Raw genomic sequence first — 17,291 nt, 5'->3', positions numbered from 1 at the left:
ATTGAGGGGAACCAACAGACGTCAAACTCCAAGGATGTGAAGACTTCCCAATGGCCATGAAAACAGCTGAGGCAGGCACTGTGGACCACTTAGAGCTTGGTCAGAGCCCAGAGATACCATGGTCATTCACGGCATCCCTGGCCATCGCCAGTTATCCTGACTTCTGCCTTGCCACTGCACTTCTACTCCATGGCTCTAGAAAAAAGAATGAGGCTAATGACTTTGTGTAATTCAGCTTCACTTAAATCCAATTCCCTTGAGAAGCATCATTCTTTCATGTCATTTGTCCTCTTCAAAAAGTAAAGACTAATAACTAGAAACTTCAGATAATATTCTCTTCTTCTCATGTTTAGTTTTCATATGAATGTTATGATCACGTCATGGTCACAGCGAAAGGCAGTGATTGTCACGAACTCCAGTGACTGTTAGTAACGTACTTATTTCCTGAGTTTTGCTTTTCTGATCAAGCTGCCAATTTTCCACAAAGCAGTTTCCTGTAGCTCTTGCTCCTTCATCTTCCTAGACATGAAGGCCCTTTGCAACACTAAATAGTTCCTGTCTCCAAGGAAGATATTCTACATAAGGTGATATCAGGAGAGGAAATCAAATAATCAGGCTGAGATCAGATTTATTGATACTCATGCCTGACCAATTATTGTTTGGGATGATGGATGGAATGTGGTCCTATACTTTTGTTTTCTGGATAAGACTTATATCCTCCTAATTGTTTGGTGGGGGTGTTGGGATAGAGAATAGGCCTATTATTTCATTGCTTTGGGGAATTTTCAGTGAGGAAAGTCCCTCTACCAATAAAGATTGATACCTTGTATTTAATTGATACTTATAGAGTGGACTAGGGCAATGAGTGGTTAAGTGATATATCCAATGTCACATACTCAGAGTATGTTTTACAAGTGGAATTAAATTTCAGCTCTTCCTGACTCTGAGGACATCTCACTTCACCACACTGCCTCCTTTTCTAAATATTACTATCAGTAAAATTTATTCATATATGAACTCAAGATCATTTGCTGGCCCAGTGGGGGATTGACATGCATGAACTGGGGCTTATGCATAATTGGAATTCTTGGCTTTGAAGTGGGTTATCAATGACAAGTCCCTTGGCTACATGTATGATCTTCAATGACAAATATGGATTGATAATCAACTGACATATATTCTGACTAGCATCGGATTGAATTAGATGGATCTTTCCAGAAATGGGTAATGGCTTGAACCTACCATGATTTCAGAAAGCATTAAAAGATAAGAAAGATGAATATATATGAAATTCTTTGTCTTATAGGACACAAGAATAGAAGAGATGGTACATATGAAAGTAGTGAAAATGACTTGTGAAATGAAAAGAGATGATCCACAATCATATGAAAATTTAGTTGAGAGTCTAGAAGTCTTAGAAGAAAAGTGTGACATCAGTGTCAGGTCCTTTTGTCTCATCTGTCTTTGGGCTTCTGTTGGAGAGAACACTTGAATGAAAGGGTTAAGAGAAGGGATGTAAGTGAAGAAGCTAAAGTGTGACCCTTGAGAAGTCAAGCTTCATTCAGGGGTTCTTGACTTTTTTTGTGTTAGTACTCTTTGCCTGTCTAATGAAGCTTATAGGCCCCTTCTCAGAAAATAATTTTAAAATAGTAAAGGAAACATGAAATTCAATTAGGGATAAATGAAAATAAGGATGCATTTTTCCATTTAAATTCATGAACTTCCTGCAATATATCCATGGACCCTAGGTTAAGAACCCCTGACAAGAGGGCATCTTAATTTTTAAAGAAATGTGGTACCCATTAGAGCTATGCAATAGAATACTATTACTATTACTGTTACTTAAAATATATTACATCTATAATAGTTATTAGGTATCATACGATATTAAAATATATAATTATATTCAACATATCATGCTACAATTGATTCCACAAATGGTAAAAAGAAGAAGTTAATAGTTCTGTTATCTAAGGCATTTCACTCATCATATAAAAAGTCTACATATTGACTTTGGATACTTGGGGTCATTTTGAACACTTGTCTCATCATTGGTCCTCCTGACTACAATTGTATTTCTGCACAGTCAGGACCAAAGAGGGGCAGTATAAGAAAATCAATCTAATTTCTTAATAATCACACTTTCTTTTGCTTTTTTTTGGGTCTCAGTTTGATCAACCCATTTTTTCTTGGACGACTTGGTTCTGAATATCTTTTGCTTCATTTGGAAAGCGACTTCACCTTCAACACCAGTGAAATTATTCAGAGGAATGTGTTGCAAGGTCCAGACCATTCTCCAAACAAAGGATGTCAAAAAGGGTCTGTCTGAACAATGGTAGTATCAAAGCAAACAGTGTGGAGTTCAAAGTGGACAATACTCATTGGAAAAAATAAATTTTGACAGGTTCTTTCACATTATTTTGCTTCTCCATCTTCCTTTCTTTCTTTCTTTTTTTTTTAAATATATTTTATTTGATCATTTCCAAGCATTATTCGTTAAAGACATAGATCATTTTCTTTTCCTCCCCCCCCCCACCCCCCATAGCCGACGCGTAAGTCCACTGGGCATTAGATGTTTTCTTGATTTGAACCCATTGCTTTGTTGATAGTATTTGCATTAGAGTGTTCATTTAGAGTCTATCCTCTGTCATGTCCCCTCAACCTCTGTATTCAGGCAGTTGCTTTTTCTCGGTGTTTCCACTCCCATAGTTTATCCTTTGCTTATGAATGGTGTTTTTTTCTCCTGGGTCCCTGCAAGTTGTTCAGGGACATTACACCGCCACTAATGGAGAAGTCCATTACGTTCGATGATACCACAGTGTGTTTGTCTCTGTGTACAATGTTCTCCTGGTTCTGCTCCTCTCGCTCTGCATCACTTCCTGGAGGTTGTTCCAGTCTCCATGGAACTTCTCCACTTTATTATTCCTTTGAGCACAACAGTATTCCATCACCAACATATACCACAGTTTGTTCAGCCATTCCCCAATTGATGGGCATCCCCTCGTTTTCCAGTTTTGGGCCACCACAAAGAGCGCGGCTATGAATATTTTTGTACAAGTCTTTGTGTCCATTATCTCTTTGGGGTACAGACCCAGCAGTGCTATGGCTGGGTCAAAGGGTAGATATTCTTTTAGCACCCTTTGGGCATAGTTCCAAATTGCCCTCCAGAATGGTTGGATCAGTTCACAGCTCCACCAGCAATGAATTAATGTCCCTATTTTGCCACATCCCCTCCAGCATTCATTACTTTCCTTTGCTGTTATGTTAGCCAATCTGCTAGGTGTGAGGTGATACCTCAGAGTTGTTTTGATTTGCATCTCTCTGATTATAAGAGATGTAGAACACTTCTTCATGTGCTTGTTAATAGTTTTGATTTCTTTATCTGAGAACTGCCTATCCATTTCCCTTGCCCATTTATCAATTGGAGAATGGCTTGATTTTTTGTACAATTGATTTAGCTCTTTATAAATATGAGTAATTAAACCTTTGTCAGAGGTTTCTATGAAGATTTTTTCCCAATTTGTTGTTTCCCTTCTGATTTTAGTTACATTGGTTTTGTTTGTACAAAAGCTTTTTAGTTTGATGTAGTCAAAATTATTTATTTTACATTTTGTGATTCTTTCTATATCTTGCTTGGTTTTAAAGCCTTTCCCCTCCCAAAGGTCTGACATGTATACTATTCTGTGTTTACCCAATTTACTTATGGTTTCCTTCTTTATGTTTAAGTCACTCACCCATTTTGAATTTATCTTGGTGTAGGGTGTGAGGTGTTGATCTATTCCTAGTCTCTCCCACACTGTCTTCCAATTTTCCCAGCAGTTTTTATCGAATAGTGGATTTTTGTCCCAAAAGCTGGGATCTTTGGGTTTATCGTATACTGTCTTGCTGAGGTCGCTTTCCCCCAGTCTATTCCACTGATCTTCCTTTCTGTTTCTTAGCCAGTACCAAATTGTTTTGATGACTGCTGCTTTGTAATATAGTTTTAGGTCAGGGACTGCAAGGCCCCCATCATATGTGTTTTTTTTCATTATTTCCCTGGATATCCTTGATCTTTTGTTCTTCCAAATGAACTTTGTTATGGTTTTTTCTAAATCAGTGAAGAAGTCATCTTCCTTTTTTTTCTTGAGTTAATTTTCTTCAGTTGTCAAATATTTATTTTCTCTTCCACCCTCAATTTCCATTAAGAAAAGAAATAAAGAAAAGTAAAAACTTCATTATACATATAGGATGTTCCAAAAGCCTTACTGTCATAGCTTAAAATTGCCCTTAGAGGTTTGGAACAGCCTGTAGAATGAGTCATGTTATTTTGTGGTCAGGACTGAATTCTCCCTCCTATGGTATAGAATATTAAAACTTCTCTTGTAAACTAAAAATTAATTGTTTTACATGTTGATAAATATAGATAGGAAGGCATGGATTCTAAGAGCTAGTCTTAAAATAAAAAAGACCTTGGTCAAAATCAGACCTTTAATATTTGCAGTGTGGCTATAGGGTTGGTCAATCAAACTCTCTAAATCTCAATTTTCTTATCTGTAAAATGAGGATTATAATGCCTATATGAATTTCTTTTGATTTTTATGGGAATCAAATGAGATATTGTCTATAAAGTACTCTGCAAACTTAAATTGACATATACATTTAATTTTTATTACAGAAAGTATCATGTTAGAACCATGTGATTAAAATAACTTTGCAAGTCAGTATTTTTTCAACCATATTAACACCTGGACTAAAAGGCTTTGTAATTACTTCAATTAGTTGAATCATACTACATATATTTTATTTGATATATTCGCTTCAAAGAGTTGGTGTGTGTAGTGAATGGTTGGAGTGTTGGATTGGGGGTAAAAAAGAACCGAGTTTAAATCTTGCCTCTAATATGTACTAGGTATGTGGTCATGGAAAAGTCAACTGTGCTGTTTAGTATTTACTTTCAAGTCAGTGACTGATTATACAATCTGTTTGGGTGGGGACGGATGTAATGGATATTGGGGACCAGAGTGAAGACAGGAAGACCTGGATTTAAATCTTACCTCCCATACTTACTAGCTATTTGTTTCTGGGTAATTTACTCATGGGCAAAATGAGTTGGGTTGAATTCATTGGCCTCCAAGCCATCTAACTCTAAATCATATCCTATAATCCTTCTGTGTGGAATGTAACCTTTCTGAGTTTCAGGCCACTCTCTTAAGACTGTAAGTGACAGGTAGGGTGTGATCTGCATGGTTGGAGGGAGTTTTGACAACAGCTTCTTAATACATTATATTTAATTGCTAGTTAAAGTATAACTATCACATTTTAGAAGTCCAATGCCTCTGCTATATGAGATACATACAGGTAAAATTTCATTATTAAAAAAAGTAACTTGCAAAGCTGTGTTTGTTACAAAATTTGAAGTTGCTATTTAAATATATAGGTTGTTATTTTATTGAGTTCCCTTGTCAGTTGGTTGAGGTGGAATTTCACTGTTTAAAAAAGAAACAGTTTGGAATTCAACAGCCCCAAGACTGACCTTGCCTTTTTTTTTAAACAGACTTTCTTATAAGGGAGGTTTCATTCATTTTCATTTTTTTAAAGAAACCTAAACGCCAAATGACCTGCAGAACAGCCCTCTTGAGGCTTGCTGCAGAGACAAGCTATGGCAAGAGTGACTGAAATGGGTTCTTTATGAAGCCCCTTGTCAATGCTTTCCCTGCATTTAAATATTTTTTGATCGTTCAACAAACTACAATTTTAAGGTAGCTTGTTAACAAGGAGACCTAATCTTTTTTCTTCAATTGACTTTATTTGGGTTTTCTCTCTAAAACAAACAAAAAAGGGCTGCCTTTATGGAGGATGAAGCAGAAAAGTATAATGTGGTCTATTTCCATTTGAAAACAAACTATTTTAAGAAAAAATTGTCAAAATGACTTCATTTTGACTTCTCTGCAGGATGGAGTCTTATTTGTCATGTTTGGTTTTTTTCCCCCCTGACAGGTTTCAGAGACAAGGATGGGAAGGATAATTTCTGTTACAATCATTATTCTGCTCTGCCTTCTAGTAGGTAAGTGAAATAAAGCATTAAACAGGGAATTTGTGGAGCATTTGAGTAATTCTACTAATAATTTCAAATGACTGTGAGGCAGGTAGAATATGTATCCACTTTTCTTCAGCTTTGTTTTCCAAACGCGGTAAAATTTCAGATTTTATTTCAAGATTTCTTTATTTGCTTTCAAAGGGTGTAACAAACCTCCTCTAAATGGGATGAGTGTTAACAGGGAACTCCCATTTAGAGTATAATCTCTGATTAAGAACAGGATGCATTTCGGTGATACATTTATTACAGGAGAGATTGTAGGATGCATTCTATGATGTCAAATGGCAGGGAGAAGTAGGGAGAGTTAAGGACAAGAAAATGTCATTAAATACACTTTCATACTCAGGACATGTTGTTTCGTAAGTGTAAGAATGACTTCTGAAGATAAAGATAATAGCCTTTCTATACCCTTTCATTCTGTATAATTTCCCCCTGAGACTTGCCATCAGTAAATGATCCGCAGAGGATCTAGTGAAATCACTGGAGGCTTCTCCTCTTGCTTTTTTTATGGCTCTGAGATACCAAGAGAGCTCTTCACAAACCCATCTGTCATCTATTCTGATTACCATGACTAGCCTTCCTCTTTTCCCAATTATAATCACTAAACACTTATTAGGGTTGGGTTAAGGTTATTAAAATAGGAGTGAGGCCAAACCTATGTTCATATAAAGAAAGAAAATGAAGGGGGCAGGAAGCCTGGAGGGACACTTGGTATGTCTGCCTAGGCAGGCTCTTGATTCTAGAAGAAATAATTTTGAAAGAAAATACGTTCCTTCAGGGGAAGCAACTTCATCAATAAATTGGCACTTGTCGTCAGTCCCTGGCGTTTATTTCCAAGAACAAAAGGAAAAATATGGTGGTGAGACATGTGATTTTAGCTCCTTGACTTTCATCACAAAACCTACCTGCCAGCTCACTGGTATCTCTAAGAAAAAAATCTTTCCTATCCCTTCCTCGTTGAGAGGGTGGCAGGAGATAAAGAGAGCAGAAACCACTGGGTTCCTGGAGGACATCCCACCTAGGGGAAATTCATTATTCACCAGATGGATCAAGGATTCATGGGAGAGGTAGCACTTGAAATGGGCTTTCCAATAGGAATTAGATTTCAGTAGATCAGACCAGTTGGACTAGGGCACAGAGTGCTTAGAGAGGAGTAATTTATAATTAGTCTAGAAAAGTGGGGCGGCATCACATTATTAACTGAACTGAGTTGAATGAATACATTGAATGAAGGCCACACATTGGAATTTGAATTTTGCTCTGTAGGCAGTGGAGAGCCACAAAATATTTCTGAACAGAGAATGACCAGATCTCTCCATAAGAAAGATTATGTGGGAAACAGTGTGAAGGACTGATTGAAAAGAGAAAGAATATAGGCAGAAACACTTTTTAGGAGGTTCTTGCAGAGTCTTGGCAGAACCAATTGACGTCTGTAAAATTTAGGTTTACAGAGCACAGAAAAGACATTATCTTATCGGATCTAGTTCACCTAAGGCTCAGGATGGAGAGGAAGAATAGTATATAGCCTGTGCAGGGGTGATGGCCTGGGATTGGAGGTCATGGTGAAGATGAAGAGCAGGGTTGGAAGGATCAAGGCAGAGGTGGAATGACAACAATGTATGATTAGATTATGGAAATTTTGGAATTCATGAACATTAAAGTGGAACATTTAAGGGTTATGACAGGATGAATGGTATAACAATCTACTTATATAGCTGAGGTGGGGTGGAGGTCATGAGAAATAAACTAAGGAACTGGGAGGTTAGAGTATTTGAGAGTATGAATATATGTGTTGAAGCCTCCTAATATTAGGGCAAGAGATAGGAAGAAGAGAAAGATGATGATCCAGGCATTATATTTATTGAGGAAGGAAGAGGGAATTTTCTAGGAATTGGTTGATATTACCAGGATTTTGAATAGGTGGTAAATATGATTGAGTGAGTCCCAAAGGAAGATGGTGGCAGAGGGAGAGCTTAAAAGTGGCAGCAAGAACTATTCCATCACCATGATCAGTGAGATGAAAAGATATGATGATATAAAATTTATATCATACAGTAGGACATGTCAATGTAGATGCAGTGCCATACCAATCAAACTACAAAACTACAAAAGTTAAAGTATTAGGCAAAATTACAGCAAAAAATTTTTGGAGGAAATAAGGTCAAGAATTTCAAGAGCATAATGTTTAAAAAGTGGGAAGGAAGACAGTCTCGACCTGCTGAATATCAAACTATGCTATTACAAAGCACTCATCATCAAAACAATTTATTTTGGTTAAAAAATGGAAAAGCTGATCAGTAGAATAGATTAGTTACAAAAAATACTGAAGCAATTGAACCAGTAGTACGGTTTTGATAATCCCAAAGGCTCCAACTACTAAGCTTGCTAGCTGACAAAAAGTGCTGGGAAAATGGGAAAGTAATCTTGGAGAAATTATTTTTAAATCAACATCTTATACTATATACCACCATAAGCTCTAAGCAGATGCATGACCTAGATATAAAAGGTCATGTCAAAAATCAATAAAAAGAACAGTGTGCATAAGGGAGTTATCAACCAAATAAGGAACAGAAATGGAAAAGATGATAAAATAAACACTTTTGATTATATAAAATGGAAATGTTCTAAACACAAAGTTGATGCAATTAAAAATAGAAGAGAAATAGCAAAACTGAAAAAACCCTAAAATAAAATTTCTCTGATAAGAATCTAATATCCATATTACATCAGAAATTGATAGAAATATAGAATACAAGAGTCATTTTCTTAAGAGTTCAATAGTCAAAGGATATGAACAGGCAACTCTCAAGGAAAGACATAAAAGCTATTTAGTAACCATATGAAAAATACTCTAAATTACCAATAATTAATACTTATATAGTGCTTAGTATGTGCCAGGTACTATGCTAAGCATTTTACAGTTCAATTAATCTTCACAGAAGCCCTGGGAGGTAGGTGCTATTATTATTCATATTTTATAGATGAGAAAACTGAGGCAAACAGAGATTAAGTGACTTGCCCAAGATCACACAGCTACTTTAAGGCTAGCTTTGAAATTGTGTCTTCCTGAACAAGCTATCTGCTGTGCCACTTAGCTGCCTAATAATAATAAGAGAAATATAAGCTAAAACAATTTATAGGTTCACCTCATACCCATCAGATAAGCAAAGATGACAAAAAAAGAAGAGGGCAATTGTTGGAGCATCTATGGGAACACAGAAATACCAATTTACTATTGGTGGAGCTGTGAAATGGTCCAACTACTCTGAAAAGTTTTGGAATTTGGAACTATACCTTTCCTCTGACCCATTGTTCCCACAATACCACTACTAGGTATAAACTTCAAATCAAAGACACAGGTAAAGGCACATATGCACAAAAGTGGTTATAGCAGCACTTGTTGTAGCAAAGAAGTGGAAACAGAGTGGTCATCCATCTACTGGGGAATGGCTGAACAGATTATAGTATACAAATGTAATAGAATATTACTTTACCACAAAAAAAGATTTTTCAGATGACAACTAAAGAAACCTTAGCAGATTTGTATGAATTGACGCAGAGTGAAGTGAACAGAATTAGAAGAACCATAATGCTGTAAAGGAAAACAACTTTGAAAGACTTAAGAACTCTGATGGATTCACTGATCATTTAGGCCTCCAGACAATAATGAAGCATACCTCCTACTTCTTGTGGAGGGGTGAAGGACTGTAAGGGCTGAGAAGATTAAGGCTGATCCTATATCATTTATTTATTGATCCTATTTACAATTGATTACTTTTGTCCTGTAATGGCTTGTCATGGTTCTTTGTCTCTGAACTTAGTTCAGATTTCAGCTAGTCTGTCATGATTTAAGTTTATTTTTATTTTTTAAACTAATTTTTAATTTTTTACCAATTACATGTTATAATAAATTTCCACACGAGTTTTCTTAAGTTATATGATCAAACTTACCTCCCTCCCTCCCTCCTTTCCTTCCCCCATCCCAGTGCAGGCAGGAGAATCAATCTGGGTTATATGTGTATTATTGTGCAAAACATATTTCCATATTATTCATTTTTATAAGTGAACAATCTTATAAAACCAAAGCCCCAAAATATAAACTCAAACAACTGAAAAAAAACATATGCTTTCATCTGCATTCTGACTCCAACAGTTCTATCTCTGGAGGTGGATGGCACTCTTTGTCTTAAGTCCCTCAGAATTGTCTGGGATATTGCTGAGAATAACTAACTATCACAGCTGATTATTCCACAACATTGCTGTTACTGTGTACAATGTTTTCCTGGCTCTGCTTATTTCACTCTGCATCAGCCCATGAAGGTCTTTCCAGCTCTTTTCTGAAACCATCCTGTTATTTCTCGATAGTATTCTGTCATGGTTAAGTGTAGAAATCCAATTCTCCTGCTCAAGCTTGGTGAATGTGTGAGAAAGGAAGGGCGTTTGGGCATGATATCTTTACATGACCAAACTATTCTTCAAGGATGTCCAAAAGTCTGGGCCACTATCTTACACTTGGATTCCAACAAAGAGCACACCTTAGTCTCGGGAAAGAGGAAAGGACATTGCTAGCTGTCCGAGGGATCGTCAGGGTCTTTGGTACCAGTGGAGGTAAGCTACTGACCCATTTATTGACAGGCAGCATGCCCCTGCGAATAAGTGTTATCTTGCTTAGAGATCTACCTCACATTACTCTTTTGTTCAAATTTAATTAAAACAGCAGAGACATTTTCAGACATGACTAATAAAACCCAGATTTGTTTCACCGGACTAATGATTTGTTATAAAGGAGGGCTTTAATTTGGGTTGGGGGGAAGGTTATTTGTGGAACATTGAACATAATGAAGTAAAACAAACAAATGCACAAGACTGTCTCTGAATATTTTTTTAAAAAAAACATGGAAGAGAGCAGGGGACTTTGGTCAGTGTTGGTACTATCTACCACATTAAATGAAATGGATGTTAAAAAAGTAGCTGTATTAATAGAATCTTGGTTTCCTATACAATCTTTTCCTGGCCTTCTTTATATATGGACATTTTCATATTTGTTGGTGGTTTTGTAATTTTCAAGAAAAAAAATTTAAATGAAAAAAACTATAATGTACCATGTAGCACTTTGAAGAGGAAGAGGGTCTGTTATAAAATAATTCCCCAAATACTAAGAATCATATAAATGTCTTTGTTTTTTTCCTTTGTCTTTTCTCTTTTTTCTCCCTTCCTTGTATCCTCAGGTAACATGAGTACAATATGTAAATATTGCAATCTCTCACTCCCCTTTCATGGCTGCATTTTGGATGCTGGCACCTGCTACGTCAAGCCTGGTCAATTTTGTAAACTTGAGTACCACGAGCAAGGTAAGTCTGGCACTGTACCTGGTCCCCAGAGCAAAGGATAATTTCCTGATTCTAGCTCAGGTGCTGGCTGTATGGTTCCTTAGATGGAGAGGGGAAAGGTATCCCAACCCCGAAAACTTCCTCTCTATTCTCCCACGGGGCTGAAAATACGGCCATTTAAAATGGGTTTGGATTAAAGAAGCGTCTGTCTTCAAGAGTTTTCTATCAAGTGCTTGTTTTGGCAGCACATACACTAAAACTGGAATGATTCAGAGAAAATTAGCAAGGCCCCTGCACAAGGATGCACATTTGTGAAGTGTTCCATATTCTTATGAAAAAATAGAATATGAAATATCTCAAGAGTTTTCTGTCAAAATGGCAGTAGCCTGAGAAGACACGACAATTAAAGCAATCATCACCTAAGAACACATTAGCCTGGATTACTTCTTTCATATTTTTCTTTTCCAATGGATGGGGTGGGACTATCAAAGAGCAGAAGAGATAGGTATTTTCTTGAATGGATCCCATCTAGCTCATCATAAAGGTAAACCCCCATGTGTGCCTTTTCTTTTTATCTAGTTGTCCATATTCTTCCTAATATTTTCCACAAAAAGATTTAATCAGAGTATAGCAGAGGCTTTCCTTTAGTTCCTTTTCCATTTAAGGGCTCCTGATTGGAATATGTGGGCTTTCATCATTTTCCTACATTTCTTCCTTTCCTGCACTTCTTCCCTAAATGTTCCTATTCTTTTATCTTGAACTTGACATACATCAACAAACGTTTCATTCATTCACTTATGAAGAAAAAGAGAGGGGCAGTTAAGTGGTTTATTCAGTGGCTAGAAAGCTAAGAGGACCTGGGTTCAAATGTGACCCCCAGACACTTTCAAGCTAAGTTGCCCTGGGCAAGTCACTTAACCCCCATTGCCTAGCTGCTACCATTCTTCTGCCTTGGAACCAATACTTAATACTGTTTCTAAGACAGAAAGTAAGGGTTTTAAAAAAAGAATCAGATATGAAACTGAATATTAAGCATAAACTATTTCTTCTAGAAGTTCATATTAAACTTAACATGGTAGTATAAACACCGTCTTGTTGGTCAAGGCTATCATGAATATTCTGTGTATTAAAAAAAAGTTTCACTGACACTAACACTATTTGATTTCTTAAAAAAAATTTTTTTTAGATCTCTATCAAAATGTTCTCTCCAAAGCTCTTCTCTCCCTCTTTTTTTGCCCCTTGTTCCCACTCTGTCTTTCCCCCCATCCCCTCTCAGAAACCAATGGTATTGCTTTGAGGAAATGTTATTCCTCTCAGATTGAGAAGACCCTGACCATATGCCACAGGGACAGTTAACACATGTTCAACATTGTCTTTCTTTTTTTTTAAAAACCCTCACCTTCTATCTTAGAATTGAAACTGTGTATTGGTTCCAAGGCAGAAGAGCAGTAAGGGCTAGGAAATGGGGGTCAAATGACTTGTCCAGGGTCACACAGCTAGGAAGTGTCTGAGGTCAGATTTGAACCCAAGATCTCCCATATCTGGGTCTGGCTCTCAATCCACTTAGCTACCTAGCTGCTCCCCCACCCCATTAAAAACTTCTAAAAACATATACAATCATCATGGTAGTCATCATTATCAGTGAGAGGTTTTAGAAGGGAAAAGGAAATAAAGGCAGAGATCTAGTTGAAGTGACGGGATTTCACTTGTGGCAGGACTCTGAAGCAGCTGTGTTAGGACAGGTTACATCTCTCCTGGAACATTTCCCTCCCCAAACACACATCTCTCCTTCTGATTTCTTCAGGTGGCATAGAGTGGTTCTCCATAAAAGGCTGCACTACCAACAGAGAGGTATGCCATTCAAAGAGAACAATCAGCAATACTGTGCACGTCATCAAATGCTGCCACAGTAACATGTGCAACATCTGAACTGAAATCCGCAACTGGAAAATCTGGGGTTTGGAAGGGACATGGTTCTATTTTCCCTCGGGTGGGTCAATCAGCGTCCAGGGGTTGATCACAGGACCTGCTAGATTGTTGAGCATCCTCTGAAACGGTCCTTTCCTCTTCTCGTCCTGTGAGGTGGTGGGCAGGGGAGCAAGAAAGGCTTTCTGCAGCCACTCTCCCCACACCTACTCAAAGAATCCCACCGGCCCCCCCATCCCCCTCGAGCAATTCCAAGGGTTTGGGGGAAGGGAAAAAAGACCCAGCAGCAACTCTTCCTCCTGCTACTCTCCCCCTAAAGAGATGGGGGCCAAATGACTAGCATGGGTCTTGGTCTTGGTTGATATCCTTCCATAGATTGCCCAAATCCAGTCATACTACCCTGGTTTCTTCTTCACATTCACAATGGTTCTAATAATGGTAATAGTGCATTAATATTAGTATCTTGAAAGTGTTAATTTGGTTTCCAAAGTGCCCTAATTTATAATAGTTTATACAGTTGAGGAGAATCTCGATGTCTTGAATAACAAGCGTCTGAAAAGGCAAACTCATGGCTGTTATGAGATGAAGCTTTACAGTGGAGGACTGTCACTTGCAAACATGGCTTCTCCCAATGACAAAACACTGCAAAACTCGCCTTTTCCTCTATAATGGGAGTTTTAAACACATAGACTTCACATAAAGGTAGTCGGGCAAGGCAGTCCAAATGAAACAAAGCAGATAGGGATCTGGCCTGAAATCATTTCAGTTTTTTGATAATACAGGTCAGAGCACTGCTTTTGTTTAGTGTTTATATATACATACATATTGTTGAGAGTGGTAGTATCTTTTAGTATTTAGCTTTATATTGTTGTTTTTTTCTGATATAGATCTCACAAGTGCTTGAAAATTTTTTGTTAAAAATAAAAAAATAAACGTTCAACTTTTATTTCTCTTTCTGCTTTCAGACTCCTTTCTTCCTCCCTGGTCCCCATCAATCGCTTGCCCAGAACAACCTTCCTACACTTAGAGAGAAGGAATGTATCAGATCGGGTCTTAGCCCAGCTTTCCTAATCTGCTCGATTATCTCCTTCCACTCTATGCCTGAAAAATGGCTTTCCTCCAGTCACTTGGCTAGGTTGGCCATGTTTTTCATGGTGACAATTAATTAAAAGAGTACCTCTTTTAGAGGTGAAGCATGTGAGGCAGAGGGGAAATGAGATTTGACTAAGGTTCCAAAATAAGCAGATCAAGCCAAAGGAACTCAATCCTATGGTGTGGCTTTGGAGTCAAAAGACCTGGGTTCAGATCCTGACTCTGACCTTTGTTACCTTGTTAGCGAGGACAAGTCATTTTAAGCCCTCGAGGCCTCATTTTATGAGTAAAATGTGGAGTGTGGATTAGAAAGTATCTGAGGTCCTTGACAGCTGGAGATCTATAATCCTACTGACTCCCAATCATGTACCACACGGCACCAGAGTTTCAAAAGAAGACGGCAAGATGAGCAGAGTTCAAGTGGGATGTTGGGTAGGTCACAGCTCTCCTCCGGTTGTACTTAGCTTTCTCTTATGTGAAATATTGGAAGAGTTGGGCCAGATAACGGGGGGTCCTTTCCAGTCCTGGGGCTGTACCTTTATTTCCATTTGTGTCTCAGTGACTGCTGTTGATCTGACTCTCTGCTGTGGCCCTTCTCTTCCTAGGAGACAAAAGGCTTATGTTGAATAAAGCCTGTATTGTGTGCTAGGGAACACCACACAATGAGAGCATGAGTGCTGCCCACACAGCTCTGCAGGCATGGAGAGGGAGAAGAAAAGGAGAAATACAGATGTGGAGAGGATTGGTTTGTTTCTCATCTAGTCACCTGACAGGGCTGCTGGCCTCCAAAGTCCCCGTGGGAATAAAATGGGTCTCCCCACCCTTAGACAGGAAAATGCTATTTTGTTGCCCTCTCTCCCCTCCGAAGATTGCCGTGTCTCCGGGGTCTGGCCTACTCAGGATGGCATTTCAAGGAAATACACTCTGTGTATTTTTACTCGAGTTTTGTTTTTTTCTCTTCAATCTGAACACACAGATGGCCTAGTAATGATGCAATCATATTTCAATTTACACTTCCCAAAGAGGTCTCTGCCATTCAAGATTCTTCTGCTAACACTTTGATACCGTTCCGACCTTTTGTCCACAAAGAGAGGGCAATTTTGTGTTGACTTGAATGCAGCCTCCTTCCTAGCTTGTGCAGACCACAGACCAGTGGATTTTAGGCCATATATAATGCTCTTGTTCATTATTCTGTATCAGTCATTCTTTCCACCACTATCTGCAATTAAAGACTTTCTACTGGGCAGTTAGGATTAACCACAGGTAGGGGGCTGCTAGGTGGATTGAGAGTCAGACTTAGACACGGGAGGTCCTGGGTTCAAATTGGTTATAAAAAAAAAAAAGGTTGTATGATCCTGGACAAATCACTTAATCTCCATTCCCTAGCCATTACCCACTCTTCTATCTTAGAAACAATATACAATATTGTCTCTAGGGTAGAAGGTAAGGGTTAAAAAAAGCCTCCCACAAATGAATGTTTTTTAAAAATAATTATTAGTGATATCTTTTGTTTTTAGACCATCTAAATTTCCCCAAGTACCCCTTCTCCTCATAAAGTGATCTTTTTTTAAAGAAAAAGAATATAGACATTAAAACCAATCAACACAAAAAGTCCGACAATATATGCCATGTTCTCAAAATCTGCAAAGTAGTGGAGGGAGGTCCATTCTCATTTCTTCTTTGGGGCCTTGAAACAAAGAAAACAAGTGAAAATTTCTTTGTAGTTTGAGTATTTCTTGATTCCATCCCTCCAGCATCTGAAGTTGTCTCAGGTTAATTAATGCTCATTTTCACTTAATCACCATCGTGGGGAACAGATATGTTCCTTCATCCTGGTACCAGAGATGACTAGGGCATCCAGGTTGACTGCTAGCAGAGGAACTCGCATCTCCTAGTGGCTCAATCCTAGTGCTGTATACATTTTTAGGGCTCCGAGATACAGACGGGTTTTCTTGGCCTCCTGAGATAGGACGTCTTGTTGCCTAACAACATGAGTTAGGGCCACCCTTCCTGCGTCCTCCTGACCCAGGCACTGGTTTTCCCTAAAAGGAGACAAAGTTGTAGGTGATCAGCTCCTGTTTTGCTGATATGGCTTCCTGGTCATCCATAGGCATAGAAAGTTCTGAAGACTACATTAATGACCATATTCTTCATGTCTTACATCCTCTATCTGAATACTTGCATTTATGAAATAGTCCATTCCATTTTGGGATAGCTCTGCATATTAGGAGGGTCACTCTTGTACTAAACTGAGATCTTCCTAAAATTTATCTTTATTGGCCCTAGTATTAGATAGATAAAGCATTTGCTAATCACTGGAAATACAAATACAAGTTGAAAAAAGGCAGTTCCTACCCTCAAGGAGTTTATATTCTTTTTAAAAAAAACTCTTACCTTCTATCTTAGAGTTAATACTAAGTCCCAAGGCAGATGAGCAGCAAGGGCTAGGCAACTGAGGTTAAGGGACTGATCCAGTGTCACACAGCTAGGAAGTGCCTGGGGCCATATCTGAATCCCGTTCTCCCACCTCCAGGTTTGGTTCTCTATCCTCTGGGCTACCTCGCTGCTCCCAGGGAGATTATATTCTAATAGGGCTTGAAGACAACATATAAAAGGGATCTGAGAAGTGAAGGGAAGTTATGGAGGGAAGGGAAGAGGTAGGAAACTCCTGAGAATTAGGGTGGAAATGATCACTACTGGCTTAGAACTTCCTCAAATGGAGGTTCCAAGGAAAAATTCACAAATCTGAGGAGGAGGCTACAGGGGGAGGTTATAGATATGGAGATGTCGCCATGGTAAGGAGGCAATTGGAATGGAGGTGGGAAAGGAGAGAAGTCATGGGCTGAGCCAAGTTTGAAATCCTGCCC

General features: G+C 38.3%; 1 long non-coding RNA gene and 2 other non-coding genes across 3 annotated transcripts in view; 2 read left to right on the top strand and 1 right to left on the bottom strand.

The window, feature by feature from the left end:
• Positions 1-5,502: 5,502 nt before the first annotated feature.
• LOC103098357 (chromosome 6 C9orf57 homolog) lies at positions 5,503-14,284 on the top strand. The gene is made up of 4 exons (XR_008913660.1): positions 5,503-5,738; positions 5,977-6,043; positions 11,305-11,427; positions 13,211-14,284. It is a non-coding gene; the product is annotated as a chromosome 6 C9orf57 homolog (transcript).
• Positions 11,636-11,737, top strand: LOC130455728 (U6 spliceosomal RNA). Its single transcript, XR_008913823.1, has one exon. It is a non-coding gene; the product is annotated as a U6 spliceosomal RNA (small nuclear RNA).
• LOC103098643 (uncharacterized) overlaps positions 13,563-17,291 on the bottom strand; it is a 28,138-nt gene continuing 24,409 nt past the window's right edge. The window contains exon 3 of the long non-coding RNA XR_469997.3: positions 13,563-16,466. This is a non-coding gene — a long non-coding RNA (uncharacterized LOC103098643). The remainder of the gene's footprint in view (positions 16,467-17,291) is intronic.

This window comes from Monodelphis domestica, chromosome 7 (genome assembly GCF_027887165.1).
Source record: "Monodelphis domestica isolate mMonDom1 chromosome 7, mMonDom1.pri, whole genome shotgun sequence".
Classification (NCBI taxonomy): domain Eukaryota; kingdom Metazoa; phylum Chordata; class Mammalia; order Didelphimorphia; family Didelphidae; genus Monodelphis; species Monodelphis domestica.
The sequence above is the reverse complement of the archived record's forward strand: the minus strand, read 5'-3'. Positions and strand labels throughout refer to the sequence as shown.